General features: G+C 45.8%; 1 long non-coding RNA gene across 1 annotated transcript in view; it reads left to right on the top strand.

Moving 5' to 3' along the window:
* The first annotated feature begins 527 nt into the window (after positions 1-527).
* The window catches only part of LOC144157710 (uncharacterized), a 29,540-nt gene continuing 15,462 nt past the window's right edge, over positions 528-14,605 (top strand). Inside the window, exons 1-3 of the long non-coding RNA XR_013319835.1 lie at positions 528-636; positions 3,574-3,718; positions 6,826-7,014. This is a non-coding gene — a long non-coding RNA (uncharacterized LOC144157710). The remainder of the gene's footprint in view (positions 637-3,573; positions 3,719-6,825; positions 7,015-14,605) is intronic.

Genomic DNA, 14,605 nt, shown 5'->3' with positions numbered 1-14,605 from the left:
CTACGGCAAATGCGCTTCTTGTGGTGCTCCATGTGCTTTTGCTTGGCGTCAGCATCGTTTTGTGATACCAAATTATTAAAATTGATTTTCCAGTAGTTCTTCTATACAGTGACGACCCACGCCTTTAGTGAGGCATTGAAAGCTGTGCCTTATTGGTATAGAAAACAGTTTTCGACATTGCAAGCGTCCAACAATGAAACTCTTGAACATTTCTGTTCGTCACGGAAATTTAGAACGTTCCAAAGGTCTACGTATATATGTTCTTTTTAATCAGTTTTATTCTCTCTTTGACACAGTGTTAGGATCTGTAACAATCATTTTGAATACCTCAAAAGGCTTCTGCATTGCTTGTCAGCACAGATGCGTGCGAGCACTGCGAGGAAGTTGGAAACATTTTTTCCCTTTGAGCGCGTATCCGCACGCACTTCGCGAAACTGCACCCACCGTAACAAGGACGCAACTGCGCGCTTCTGGCCTGTAGGCTGCACTTTCGGCTCTATCACTGTGTTGTATCCCTTCTTTTCAGATTTTGGCAGAAAAGATGGCCTCCTGGAGCACCACTGCACATCCGGCACTGACATGGGTTGCAGCGCCATTCGGTAGGGTTTTGGGCCCAAACTTTCAAGTATACACCAGGTAACATGTCTTTTCTAATGACATTTCGTAGCCGAAAGCAAGTTAACATCAGACACCTCCAGTAATAATTGCGACACAAAGGAAATTACGTAAATTACGTACGTGACAGATGTCACTGAACGGTTCGGACACACGTCTCAAAAATACGCTCCAAACGCTAACTCTTCCCAGCCACAATAAAAACCGTTTCCAGATGGAACAGGTCCGCCGTGAGGAGCTCTTGACGCAAAAATACCACTTGAGTACTTCAAACGTCGGGCCTTGTCCAAACAGCAATACACCACTTTTGTTTAAAGAACAAGCGAAATAAAAAAGAAAACAGAAAACCACTGGCACAGACATTTTTCGCTAAAGGCCTCAAAATACCACGAACATCAAAACTGCAGTGGTAAAATACAGCTGCATACCTGCTTACTTCGCTGCAAATATCGAATGACAATAGTCTTCTGTCACCCCTGCCACGTAGGTGCCTCTTCACTCCAGCGTCCAACATTCACACTTTTGACCTTTTCGCCTCTGTCTTGATCCTCCCGCGATAACGCCAGTGGAGGATTGCTCATCTCAATTCAATTTCCCGCGTTCCGCTCTTCGCATTCCATCTATTTGAAGATTTTCTTAGTGTTGGTCTTTGAATGCCGCCACGAGGCCTTGGTTCGGTGGATTGCTCTTTCTGTATTCGTGGTTGAAGATAATGTTTTCAAGAAGTATTATTTTTGCTTCCGGAATTACAAACCCCCCACCTATTTTCAATAAAAGAACATTGTGATTACCACTTCTTTGTACTGATGTTTTGAGTCAGATTTACCCAATGTGTTCTTTTTGTCCACAGTGATGGCAAGAATGAGGCGTGTTACGAGATTCAGTGGTTTGGTAATTTTCACCTATGTAAGCTTCTCGTTTCCGAATTTCGGAATACTTATCACTTTCGGAAGGGTGGCTGAATCCAACGACACAAATATGAACCAAAATTGTTGGCTATAAGTAGCCCAATGAAGACTATGTTTGAAAGTTTATTATCCTTCTATTTTATGAACAAGGATGACCAGCGAAGAAGGGCATAGTACAAAAGCGGCGAATGCACGTTTTGTTTTGTGATTTGCGGTGGAGCCCGCTTCATAGCCCTAATGAATTAGTTGAATGCAACTTTAAATGACTATACCTTCATTATCTCGACCAAACACACCGCTGTCGGTTTTCCCGCCTTGTCGTAGGCATCTTATTACCTGTGTAACACAAACCCCTCGACTACGGACGAAAGCACACAGGAATAAAATGGGCGTGAGTCGACCACGTGGGATTCTCCAGCCAGCACAACGAGATTGTCATCACTGAGCACGTGAACCCTGACTGCGCGTGCACGCCCCCGAAAACGTTCTACACCAATTTCTCGGCCGAAGCTACAGGGGGAAACTGACACATAAGCAGCTTCGATGCAAAATTATTGCCCGTTTGTAGCGGGGCTTCCAGTTCAGCTTGATGATGTCACTTGAACGCTAACGGGCTGTAACGCACTTATGGCTATATTTTAGTGATTTCCTCTCTGTCGTCAGTGCTCTATCTATTGCATCCCTGTTGACGAGCATTCTATGCAGCCTGCAAAACCTGGTCATCTTGTCCAGCGTTTTCTAACCAAATCTAGCATACACGTGGCGACAGTGCATGCATGCTTCGTTTGCCTGAGAGATTGCCTTAATTTTTTTTTTCGTTTACCAATGTGGCAGGGCAACACAAAAGAGGAACGCTAATCATACAGCTCCTCTACTACACTTCCTCGCAAATCATGCCTATATTTTAGTGATTTCCTCTCTGTCGTCAGTGCTCTATCTATTGCATCCCTGTTGACGAGCATTCTATGCAGCCTGCAAAACCTGGTCATCTTGTCCAGCGTTTTCTAACCAAATCTAGCATACACGTGGCGACAGTGCATGCATGCTTCGTTTGCCTGAGAGATTGCCTTAATTTTTTTTTCGTTTACCAATGTGGCAGGGCAACACAAAAGAGGAACGCTAATCATACAGCTCCTCTACTACACTTCCTCGCAAATCATGCCTATAGTGAGTCGCGTCACCAACCGTCACCAGGGTATGAAGGAGGAGGATGTCATCAAGTAGGTACAAGCACTGGTTGTCAGCCGCGTGGTGTACTCTACACCTTACCTCCCGCTGAAACCGAGAGAAGTGGACCAACTTGACATGCTACTGTGGAACGCGTGCAAGCAAGCGCTAGGCCTCCCTCCTTACACCACCACAAGTAAGCTGGAAGCGCTTGGGGTGCACAACAAGGTGCGGGAGATCATTGATGCTCACCTTGTCAGCCAACTAGAGCGGCTCAGGTAAACTTCGATCGGGCGCACGGTGGTGAGCCAACTAGGCTACCAGTAGCGAACGCCAGCCTCCCTCGACCGGAAATGGTAATGTCATGCTCAGGCTCTGTCTGCACTGCGACACCTTTCAGATTTCTAGAAGTTTACTGCCACGCAAAATAATTTCTGCCAATTTATTTAAAAGTACCTTGCGGTTTCCTTATTATACAAAACGCTGGTGTTTATACGAAATAGAGTATGTGAACTCCGCAGAAACCGGGTGGCTGTCCCTTTAACACTGCTGTTAAAAGTGTCGTAAAAGCCGGTCGTTCGTCTCACCCGGCTATGTTCCGCTATAAAACCGCCGTGTAAAAATAGGTCGTAAGCGCTGCAAAAATTGTGGGTTGATTTAGGTTAATGTAACTTGTGCTTTTTTGTGACCTCTGCTGGTTCGAAGGCGCACTTTTGTTACAGGTTTGTTTTTTGTATATAATTGTGGCTAAAGGACAAAATTAAGAGGAAGCTGCAAATAGAATACGGCGACATTTAAATTTGGAAGCATAAATTTTGAAAAGGCGTTTCCAGTATGTCTTTGAAGACTTTATCTTATATGGTAAATTGCCCCCCTTGCCCAGATTCTTCGTCCCGGATGTGCTGCTGTTCTCTGGGCACAAAACTTCCGAGGATTACGGCTGGTGGAACCCAATAAGTTGTCATATGGTGCCTCCAACCTACATGGACCCTCCCGGAGGAGTTTCGCTTGTGAATAATATGAGCCTGGTAGGAGATGCTCTGACATTACATTTATTTACTTATTATACTTCCTTCACACTACCCTAAAGGCCGCCGCGGAATGGTATTGCATAAAGTGTTACGTGTGCAAACACACGTATTGTCTCAGCGTACCGAAAAAGAAAACAGCAGAACGAAACAAGGATGTTTAAACTGAAAATGAAAATAATTACATGCTCTAAGCATTACTCTATAGAAATGCAACGTACAATTGGTAATAACAGTAAAAACCGACAACAGTGTGGAAAATTTGGTTCTATTTCTAATACAAACAGTGATGCACAACCAGTAATCAAAAATTAGAGTGCACAAATCTTCGATGCATTTTTTGGAAATACAAAAAAACTGAAAAAGAGATGGCCCAGTATTAGACGCTATGTGCTGGTTGGCGTAGTTCCTGGAATATCGTAGTGTCTTATTCAGACGTGCTTTGGGATGGTAGATTGTTATATTGGACAATGGTATGTGGAACGGATTGCCAGGATAAAGCAGATGAGTGACAACTTACGCTTGGCCTTTTTATGGATGGTATGGTCGTGAACAATGACGGCAGATGGCTGGAAGCCGAATTACTCAATATGTTGAATAACTCTGAATCAAAGAGATTGTGTACTGACACGTGGTGATAACGCTTACGGAAAAGGATAGGGGAGAAAGTTGATGCAGATGTCATTGATCAGGTAGTTCCCGGCGACGTTTCAGTGCTGTGACACTAGGATGGCATAAATAATCTGATTTTTGAAGTGGCTGCACGCTTTGTAGGTGACCGATATTACTTATGATTTATTATTTGTCAGGATGCCAAATGGCTGCTTATATCTTATTTTTAGACGTGTAAGTTAGTAAAGGCAAGCCTGCGTATGTCAGAAGAAGAATGACTAAAGTTGCGCTTAAAAATCCGAAGGAGCGGTTAGGAGAAGCCAGGGTGTTTTCTGTGTCTGCGCCACTACAGATCAGGCTGTAATTGACGAGATATGTATAAGTGGAGAAGTCCATGCTAGAATTATAAGGCACCTCGGCGGTATGGCGGTGGTTTTTCTGGTGGAAGAGAAAAGTGAGAACGGCCCTGTGTTCAAGATTTCGGCACATGTTAATTTTTTTCGTAATTACGGAATTGTAATAGGGTCAACACCAGAATAATTATTGGCTTTAAAGCTGTAACTTATTACTTTTATGTCATTTTCATCCAAATGGAAGAAAGGCTGACTCCGAAACGTAGAACGCCGAGTGCACACTCCTGTATTGGATGGAAACCAACACGACAGTCGTAAAAAAGGGTACTGAGTTCATTAGCAACGCTTTCATCATTACTGGAAGTATTAGAAAAACATTAATACCTCCTGCCAGTGGAGTTGCCACCGTTTCTAAAGCCATTATTCAAACGCCAGGTTTTTGTACTGTTTGCACAGGCTGTGGTGGCATTTTTTTCGAAAATGAACCCGCCTAGCCGAACGAATCATGGCATTAACTCTGTTTCGGACCTGCCACGGCGGCTCAGTGGCTACGGCGTTGTGCTGCTGACCACGAGGATGCGGGTTCGATTCCTTGCCGCGGCGGGCGCTTTTGTGATACAGGCGAAACGCAAAAACGCCCGTGTGTTCGAGATTTCGGCGCACGTTGAAGATCGCCAGTTGGTCGAAAATATTCCGGAGCCCTCCACTACGGCAATCTGGTCGCCTGTGAAGCGTCGGCGCAATAAACCCGAGTATCAGTCAACTCTTTTAAGGGATTCCTTAAACTAGGAACGCAAAAGGAAATCGAGGATGCTCGTCTTGACTTACGATTCAAGAGCGAAGGGAGCGAACGAAACGGGCAGTTGATACAGGCGGAATAACGCGAGCAGGAAAGCGGAGTAGAAAGTGGTGCGAATTTGTTACGATAAGGGCTGTACGCCGAGGCCACGAAACGTGTAGGAAAACCGCCTCTCGGCGTGATGGGAGACGCAAAACCAGAGATCCATTAAAGCAAGCGACTGGCTAGGTCAAGTTCACGAAAAGTAAAAGCCCAGCACGCGGTTCATGCTGCACGTACTACATCGGTCCTTCGTCTGCCTTCATCCGAAATACGTAAGATTTCCGCAAGAAGTTCAAGTACAATTTACTAAAACGTGCTCCAGATTGCCAGAAATGGCTCACGGACAGGGCACCAAAGGCAGCACGTCGGCCAACGGAAGTCCCGGACCAGAGGGGCCGACCGTCGTGACTCTATAAGAAACACGGCGTAAACACAGCTCTCCCTCGCCGGGCAGCAGCGACGCGCTGTGAGTTAACGCCAGAGTAGAGGGCGCTGTCGTTCAGTCTCTGACGATGCAATCACTTCCTGAGACCGAGCATCTCTGTGCCATCCCAGAGAACACTGCAGTTCACGCTATGCCGAAATTTCGCATTTGGGCGTGTCGTAATCTTTGGCCAATTTTTTCTCTCCCGTCTTCACGAGATACCAGTTACTGGGTGCGCGGTAGTGCGTTTGTAAAAACAGATTTTTTTTGCTTCTGATAAAAATTCATGTCTACAATTCGCTTTGGAGAGCATAGCGAGCATTGCGTCCACGTATTGTGCAACCATGGCGCTGGCATATGCTTTGAATGGAGGAGCGCTTGGGTGCCATGCCGTAAGGTCTGTATGGAATTCTGTGTCTTTTGCATATCTTGCCCACATTAAAATAAAATTCTTTAAAAAAACGCAACCGAACGGAGGACGCAGGAAAGCGGGACGAAGAAGAAAAATATTCGGCTTTCGGGGATACCGGGGCTATAACAAAAACAGTCATGAAGAAAAAGCCACAAAATTCCATGCTGAGTTATAAACACAAAACATGGAAAGGAGTATTCTTAATCAGGTTGTAGATATGTTTATTAGCTTTATCATAATATTATGAAATGTTTGTTGTTGTCCGAGTTGTTTTCGTGGCTCCTTTTTTAGAGGATCGCAGCCAGCGCTAAAAATTATTGACTATTTTCTGCGAAGTTCTTAAATACATGGCGGCGGTTCAATTTAGCCCGCTATAAGCTTTATTCTGTTGTCTGACAGCTTTTTTCCTTTCACTCGGCGCAAAAATATTTGAGCCCTACCTGATATCACCATTCTCTCTCCCAGAGGGCTCCCCAAAGAGCGATCAAGGAAAGCTACCCAGCAGTGCTATCTTCCTTGGGACTCCGGGTGCCACTGTACGCCCGCTTTTACGTGCCCACCTATCCAGACAGTGATACCACTGCACAAGGAAATTACAGTTTTTTTCACTCATGCACACGAACCGAAACCGTCTTCGACGTCCCACTCGTTCAGGTACGCCAACCACTACGAAATTATAAAGGGAAGCTGTCAGCGCCTTACTGATGGCGCCTGGCAAAACGCAGAGCAGCAAAACGAACTTTTTGGATGATGACGATGATCGTGGCTGAAGTGGAAGATATTTCCGGCTAGAAGCTCTCTCTGGTCTAAACCCAATGTCTTCAAGGTCCGAAATCCCAATCGTAACGGCCAAGCCGCTCTGCAAGAAAGCCAACTCACGAAATGGGTTTCCAGAAAGGCAAATCAAGCGTTTCGTGAAAAAAAAAACACTTCCTTTGATCGTAATCGAGCCTTGGTCCCTCGTGTTATAAGGCCGACGTATATATGATTGCGCCATTGTGGCATTGTAGAAGAAGGTTTGATTTTGTACTTTCACTTTGACTGAGGTTTCGTCGGAGAAGGTTTCGCGTTTTAACCGTATTTTTTGTAAGAAGGGAGGTGTGAATTTTGTCGGAAACCAATCAAGATATAACTTTTAGAGCTCGGTATGCAACTGTATAAGATTGTTCAGTGGTGGCTTTTCGCGGAGGCATTATTATTACCTTACGTTCGATGCAAGTTGTAACTAGAAATGCAGATTCCATGCTACGTAGCCACAGTTGCTCCTGGGCGAGACAGGGCTTCCAGAACATTGAGAGCCATTTAGAAAACAGAGTCAAACAGACAGTGATCTCCTAGATTTTCGTTGTAAATACGAAGCGTAGTGTAAAAACAGAAACGGCAAGCACTTTTTGGGATAGGAAGCAAGAAATGATAACAAATATAAACATGAAATTGTAATCTTTATAAAGACAATGCTGCTGGAATCAAATACACTCCTGAAAAAGAGTTATTTCTCCGTCAAAAAGGGCCTTATAAGTATGTTATCATCAGGAAAGAAAAAATATCCGGTTGTGTTGAACTGCTTAGCACTGTGTAGGTATCTGAAAGGTGCTGCAATTATGACCTAATGGGGCCTGCAAGACTGTTTTGACTTTTTATATATCTGAAATGCTTTTAGAATGTACTCAACAAGGCGTTCCGGTACTTAGAACGCGGATAGTCCCAAAATATCTCATAGTCCCAAAATTGCTCTATGCGCAGCAGGTTATTTACAAAATTTACTCAATAAAACTGGAATGGACAACCCTTATGGATGCCTGCAGTACGCGCGCAAACGCGTAATATGACCTACGTCGTACTAAGGGCAGGCGCCCGGCCGGGATTCCCGTTTGCCGTTGCCCGCTCGCGTTGTTCCTGCCTGGCTAGTGCCTCGAGGGCCTGCTGGACGGCCCACATTTTTTGTTTTGGTTTTCGCTCTTCGTTGCGGATTCCAGTCGCGGCGGTATGTTACCTGATCCTTCTTCTCCTGGATACGTGTCACAGTTCCACAACATTTGCGCGACGTTTGCTGTCTCCCGGCGTCCCGCCCCGCACTTGTGCCTCTGGTGTGTTTCGGGGTACGATCTGTTTAGTAACGCTGCACTGGGTAGCGTGGCCGTCTCCAGTTGTCTGAATAAAACATCCTAAGCTCGGTCCAGCCCTTTACAGGGTGGTGGAAGAAGCCTGCAGCTCAGTCTGATGGACAGCGCCATCTCAGTGTAGCTCAACTTGCGATCTTTGGTGCTGAAACGATCTGTTGTCTCCCTTACTACATGGCGTTGCTTCCACGCTGTAATATGTCCTTCGAGCTGTGTGTCGGCTGCGTGTTTCCAAACGCTTCAATTCACACCACCCCACGTGACATGCTTGATGTCACTGCACACCCTTTTCTGGTTTAGCTGCTGCTAAAACGACCCTGCCGTTCGGGCTTTGTGTCCTCAAGGTAGACTGCTGAGTACGTGCACAGATGCCCTGGGTTTATGCCCCAGTAGGTATAGAATAATTTTTATTGTAAGTTTTGTTCTAAACTCAATTGTTTTCATCGGAGAACTGTATTCCTCGTGTTGTGTATGCTATAAATGGGAAGTTGTTGTGTCTTGTTGCGTTGCTCTAAACGGCGATATGTTTTAGGCCGCTTTAGGTTCAGGCAACGCCTTGGTTCAGGGCACAGCCTATGCGCCTCCAGCGCCGCCTGTAGAGGTGTCACTGAGATCCCCATAGCAGCCCGTTTCGAAACAAGCCGCAGGAGGCTCCGGCCCACTCCCTAGTGTCGCCGCTGCTTTTGCTGCACTCTTGTAGGCAAAGCGCGAGGCAGACACAGGACGAGCGAAGAGAGGGGACGGGGACGAGCGCTTACTTCTGACAAAGTTTATTTCCAGAAGCAAACGAATATATACCCCGTGCCAAAACAGTGAAAAAGTACACAGAATCGTCTAGAGATAACACACTTGCCATGCGCGAACCTTCTATAATCTCAGGAATTGCAACTCTTTATTACAAAGCGCGGGTAATCATTTCAAAAAACGGCACTTGGCAGAAGTGCGTCGCATTGTTCTTACACAGTAAGCTTGGCCTTCTGACAGCAGAGGATCCGTTTCTTGTCAAAAATTCCAATGAGGTTCTTGATTTTGTTTCCCTGCGTTCTCGTAAAAGAATGTACGCGTTCTCCATCGATGTAAAATACTTGCGATCCGTCATGACTTGCTTCTTAGTTCTATTGAAGAATGCATTGAAAATTTTAAGTGCATTGCCTTCCAAAGCAATGTCGGTGTGTCGGCCGGGGGTTTCTTGGAACTTTTATATGTGTATTTGCGAGCGACATTTATCCAGTGGGATGGAAAGCCCTACCTCCAAAAGGAGGGAATTTGCATAGATCCCTGCATTGCTCCAATTTTAAGCGACCTGTTTTTAGCAAAACGTGACAGAACCGTTTCCTGTGACCTCAATGACCAGCATGTATTGCGCATTTTTAGATTTGTTTACGGCTATTTCGTTTTTCTTGACAGTGAGCCTAGCTCCTGCGAATAACATGCTCTTTTCACTCTCAATTTTAACAGAGAATGTTTTAAGCCTCTCTCTCTAACCCCTGAGTTGCCATCTAACAACACTCTACGATTTTTAGTCATAGCTTTCACCTGTCACAAGAACCGCACCTGCTGGGCATACCAGCCTAGAAGCTGTACACCTCTTCTCCTATTCCATTCAGCTCACTCAAAACTTGTAATACGAGGCATTGTGAACCTCCGCTTCCGCAATACCCTACATTAGTCGTGCCCCCACCTAGTGGTCGATAGTTTCAATGAGCAGTCTTTGAGGCTCTCGAATGGTGGTTATCCCATGCACATACAGATATCGGTGGCGGAAGCTTTCGCCAAGAAGCATATGTCAAAACAATCTCTTCCACAAGAAACGTCATTACCCCCGCCGAAATTCGCTGTGGTTCCGTATATTCATGGCGCATCGGACAACCTAAAAACAATCAAAGCACGTCCTAGTGTAAAAGTAGTCTTTTCAGAGCCTACAAAATTGGCCACCTTATTCACGATGAAACCTTCAGACGCAAAAGTAAACCGAGGATGCTCTAAGAAGCACAAAAATCCCTTCGTTTCGTGTGCAGAAAACGTAATGTACCAGATCCCTCTATCTTGTAATAAGCAATATGTTGGATAGACCGGTCGCTGTTATGATAAGCTCCGCTAACACGCACGCAATGTCATGAATGGTCGCGATGGTTTGCTCGCACTGCAATGCAGCACGTGTGTTTTAAAGGGTTGTAAGCCGGATTTTCAAAAAACCTTTGTGATTGGGAAAAGCAAAAGCAGGCTTACACGCAAAATCATTGAAGCGGAAAAGATTTGTAGAGTGGGCCCGGAATTTGTCAGCACCCCCTCCCTTGCGCTTTGTGAAAAAGAGTTGCAAATCCTTAAGCTATAGAATGCTCGCGCAGGGCAAGTGTGTTATCTCTGGATGATTGATTTTTCACTGATTTGGCACGGGGTATATATTCGTTTGCTTCACGAAATAAACTTTTTTGGAAGATGGCGCGCGTCGTCATCCATCTCTTCTCTCGTCCATTGTCTGCCTCGCACTTCGCCTACAAAAATGCATCACACAAGCCCAACTTTACACTCTCGTTTTGTTGCACGTTCACGATTGAGATTTACGATTCGCATTCATTTGAAACACACAGTAATGTGGAGCAATCACTCGGTTCACAAATGTGGTGTATTTACGAGTGTGTGAGCGTTTCTCACGCCGTCTTAGTGGGGCACATTCAGTCGGTGTGAGCGCCATGTGTGTGTCACAGACCAATGTCCTGATACCGGCATATATTCATAGAGGTGATTGTAATTACACTGGTCTGAAATTTACTAGCAGTGTCTACTTAAGCAAAGGTTTCTCACATGGCCATGCTACGCCTATACACCGTTAATGTAAATCGGTTTTGTGCGCTTATATAATCTAGCGGAGCATTCCTGCTTTACAGCATGCCAGTTGCCTTTCCTAATACAATGCCTCGTAATATATGCCTCAGAAAGTGTATGGTGGCAGGGCTGAACTTGTACCGGGTTTTATTGAAATGATGTCGTAGTGGAAAGATCTGTCAACGCTAATAGTTTTGGCGTAGTCTATAGGAGTGAAGTATACCATTCTTGGATGTGAACACTGCATGCTTCCTGAAGATTGGCGCGTGTGAGGGCGTTATCGAAATTCTTGGCTATGCCAGCTTGGTCAAAACCCGAACACTAAAACTGTTTTGAATAGATATGAAAACGCTTAAGGCAAATAAAAATCCTGCGGTGTGTGCGCCTTGTTACTAACTTGTACAGTTGTGATACTCACACTAAACTTTTTTACACCCTTTTAGCCAGAAAGGGCGTAGCATAGGTGGAAAAAGGGTGTTGGAAGCCCTTTACACCATTTTTCTTGAATCTCAACACCCTTTTCCTAGCTCTACAGCCTTCTTCTGTGAAACAAGGGTGTTGATCAACTTCAATACCGTTGGTTTTTCTTAAGGCGTAAAAAGGGTGTGGAAAAGGCGATCAGCTGCTCATTGAATAAGGCCATGCTTGGATGCATAATAGCACTGTAAAGAGAACACATCCCCCTGATATACTACTCTACTCGCAAAAAATTTTCAAACGCAAAAAAAATTCTCGTATGCAATGATCGCTCGTTTCAATATGCGCTTAACCTCATGCCCCAACTTTAGCTTAGGCACGTGAAACAGCAATTTGAACCTTCAAAATTAAAAAGGCTGTAGTCTTGTAGCGAAAAGGGTGTTTACCGACTGCAACATGCTTGGCTATCTGTAGGTTGTTGAAATGGTGGGAAATAGGTGGTCATTTGCAAAAAAAGAACATTGGAGCTGTGGTCGACCTAGTTTCTTCAGGTGTTGCTAAGTATTGTTATGTTTGCCAAGATTTGCAATGCCCTTGCTAAGCTAGGATGACCGCTGAGGGATGATGCCAAGTTTAACCGGATTTTATAAGGCTGTCCTCCTGTGTCCGCGTGCCCACTGCTTGGGAGCGCGGGGGAAAAAACTGAAAAAAAATATTTTTTTTTTCAGTTCCGATTTTCTTCAGTAATGGCAGCCTGGATTCATCTCTCGCACGCAACTCAGCTTCGATGTACACTTCTGAATGCACACGGTGTCGTGGTTCTTAAACTGGCATGTCCTCCTTCTGTAGAAACAACGAAGTGCCAGTCGTTTTTAGCATGTCTTATCCGAACCGTATAAGTACCTCCATTTACCATTATCGCATAGCGGAACGGCCATATGTCTTTTAAAACCAAAGGTGGTGAGCGAATTGTTTGCCTATGGGGTCCGCTGTTTTAAAAATACTATGAAAATGTCGAACGCTCGTGCACGCGTGCCTCGAGCGCACGTTCGTCAAGCGAACAATACCCACTTAGGGAGTTTGGCCAACAACTTCCACAAAAAAACTGCACCGTTCGCCGTATCACGGCAACACTTGCTGGGAACGAGAAAGACACGTGATAGCGCGCACCACTCGTTCGTCCTATCTCGTTTGGTCGTGCGTATTCGCTCTGTACCGTACAAGGGCCGTAACTTGAATGTCGAAGCTGCGGTAGCTGATCATGGACTCAACATGGCCAGGCTGCGGCTAGTTTGCACGGCCAAGGAAGAGGCCGCAATTCGAGAGGTTCTGCATGCAAGGCATTCTCCATGGGCAATAGGTCGCTCATGAAAAGTGGCCTACGAAAACGTTGACCAAAACGCCGAGCTCAATTTTGCCTTGCACAACACGAGTGCATTGAAATGTCTAACCGCCGACGTCAATCATGCCACCACAACAATACTAAAACTCAAGTTTGTGTCCGTCAATGAATACCTGCACCAGATCCGTCATTCAAGGCTTGCGCGTGCGTGCAAGGTTCCATGAATTTTGTTCCACATCAACCGCAGCAGTGCTGGTTCATTCTTGATCACTTGAAGCTACAGCATAAGCATTGCTTACAGGGGTGCTGACACAACATTTTCGCGTTACGTATTTGTCACTGCTATGATACCTACCATTTCAATAATAGAATGTCACACTGGATGTTCGGCCGCCGCGAAATGTTGGACGAGAAAAAAACATTTTTTGAGCGTGCAATAAAGTCTGCATGGAAAATTCAGAGGTGGCCTACGTCGTCTTCTTGCCCCAATCACGGCCGGAGCCTCCTAGTGGTTCCCTGCCCGCTGAAACCACTGCCGAGCCCGTCCCATGATGGCCTGCAGGATGGTCTTGATTTCTCAGTGTTGGTTTCCTTCCCGCGTTGCTTCTTGCATCGCCAAGGCTAAGTTCATTAATGCTGACTCCGTTGGTAGAGTACCAAAGTATGTGTTCACCAGTTGCTACTTCCCTACGACACACCTCATACTTGTGGAGTGCTTCCGGGTACATCCTCGGCTTAAGCGCGGGGCTCGTGATCCTTCTTGTTTGTAGTTGCCTGTATATAACAGCCTGCTACCGGCTCAGCCTTTTGCAGGGTGGCAGTAGCGTGTGTCTGGCCGTCCTGTAGGCCTTCGTGATCTCCTTGAAGGTTATAATGCAATCTCTGGTATCGAAACACAGTCGTTCGCAGTGTCCCGCGGTACGGTTTATTAGTTTTGGTGCTCGTGAGTGTGCGGTTTCGTTGTGGCTGTCGTTGTTTGCAGACACCTTTCCTGAATGTGCCAGGAACCACTTCATATTTACGTGTTTGTCACATTCGGTGTTTTGGTTCAGTATCTTCGTCGCTCCAGGGGATATTCTACTGCGGGCGTAATTCTCCTTTACCTGCCTGGAGTCACTGAGGACTGTTCGGCATCCTGGGTCTACGCTGGCCAGCACGATGGCAATGTCTTCTACCTCCCCTGGTTGTTTCCCTGCTACGCTGGCTGCCGCTTTCTTGTTCCTTCGGAGTTGACTGCCACCACCACGAGGTCTTCCGTACTTGCATATTCCATAGCGTCAGCGCCTCGAGCACCGTTGTCTTTTACGTGCAGATCTGTGAACGGCTTGGCCCTTGCTTGCGTACTGCTGACATTATACTCTGTGTGCATGTTCTCAGGGGCAGAGTTTAACCAAATTCTGCCGCGTAAGCCTTCTCGAATTGGACCCTTGTGGCCCTGTTCCGTGTGATATCCTACTCCCAGATGCTCCAGGATTTTTCTTTCTCCAGCAGGATAGAAAGTTGGTCGAGTTGGTAGGTCGATATGATGTAAAAACAGCAT

Source organism: Haemaphysalis longicornis, unplaced genomic scaffold (assembly GCF_048455015.1).
Source record: "Haemaphysalis longicornis isolate Haplotype H1 unplaced genomic scaffold, Haemaphysalis longicornis Haplotype H1 scaffold_10, whole genome shotgun sequence".
In the NCBI taxonomy this organism is placed as follows: Eukaryota; Metazoa; Arthropoda; class Arachnida; order Ixodida; family Ixodidae; genus Haemaphysalis; species Haemaphysalis longicornis.
The sequence above is the reverse complement of the archived record's forward strand: the minus strand, read 5'-3'. Positions and strand labels throughout refer to the sequence as shown.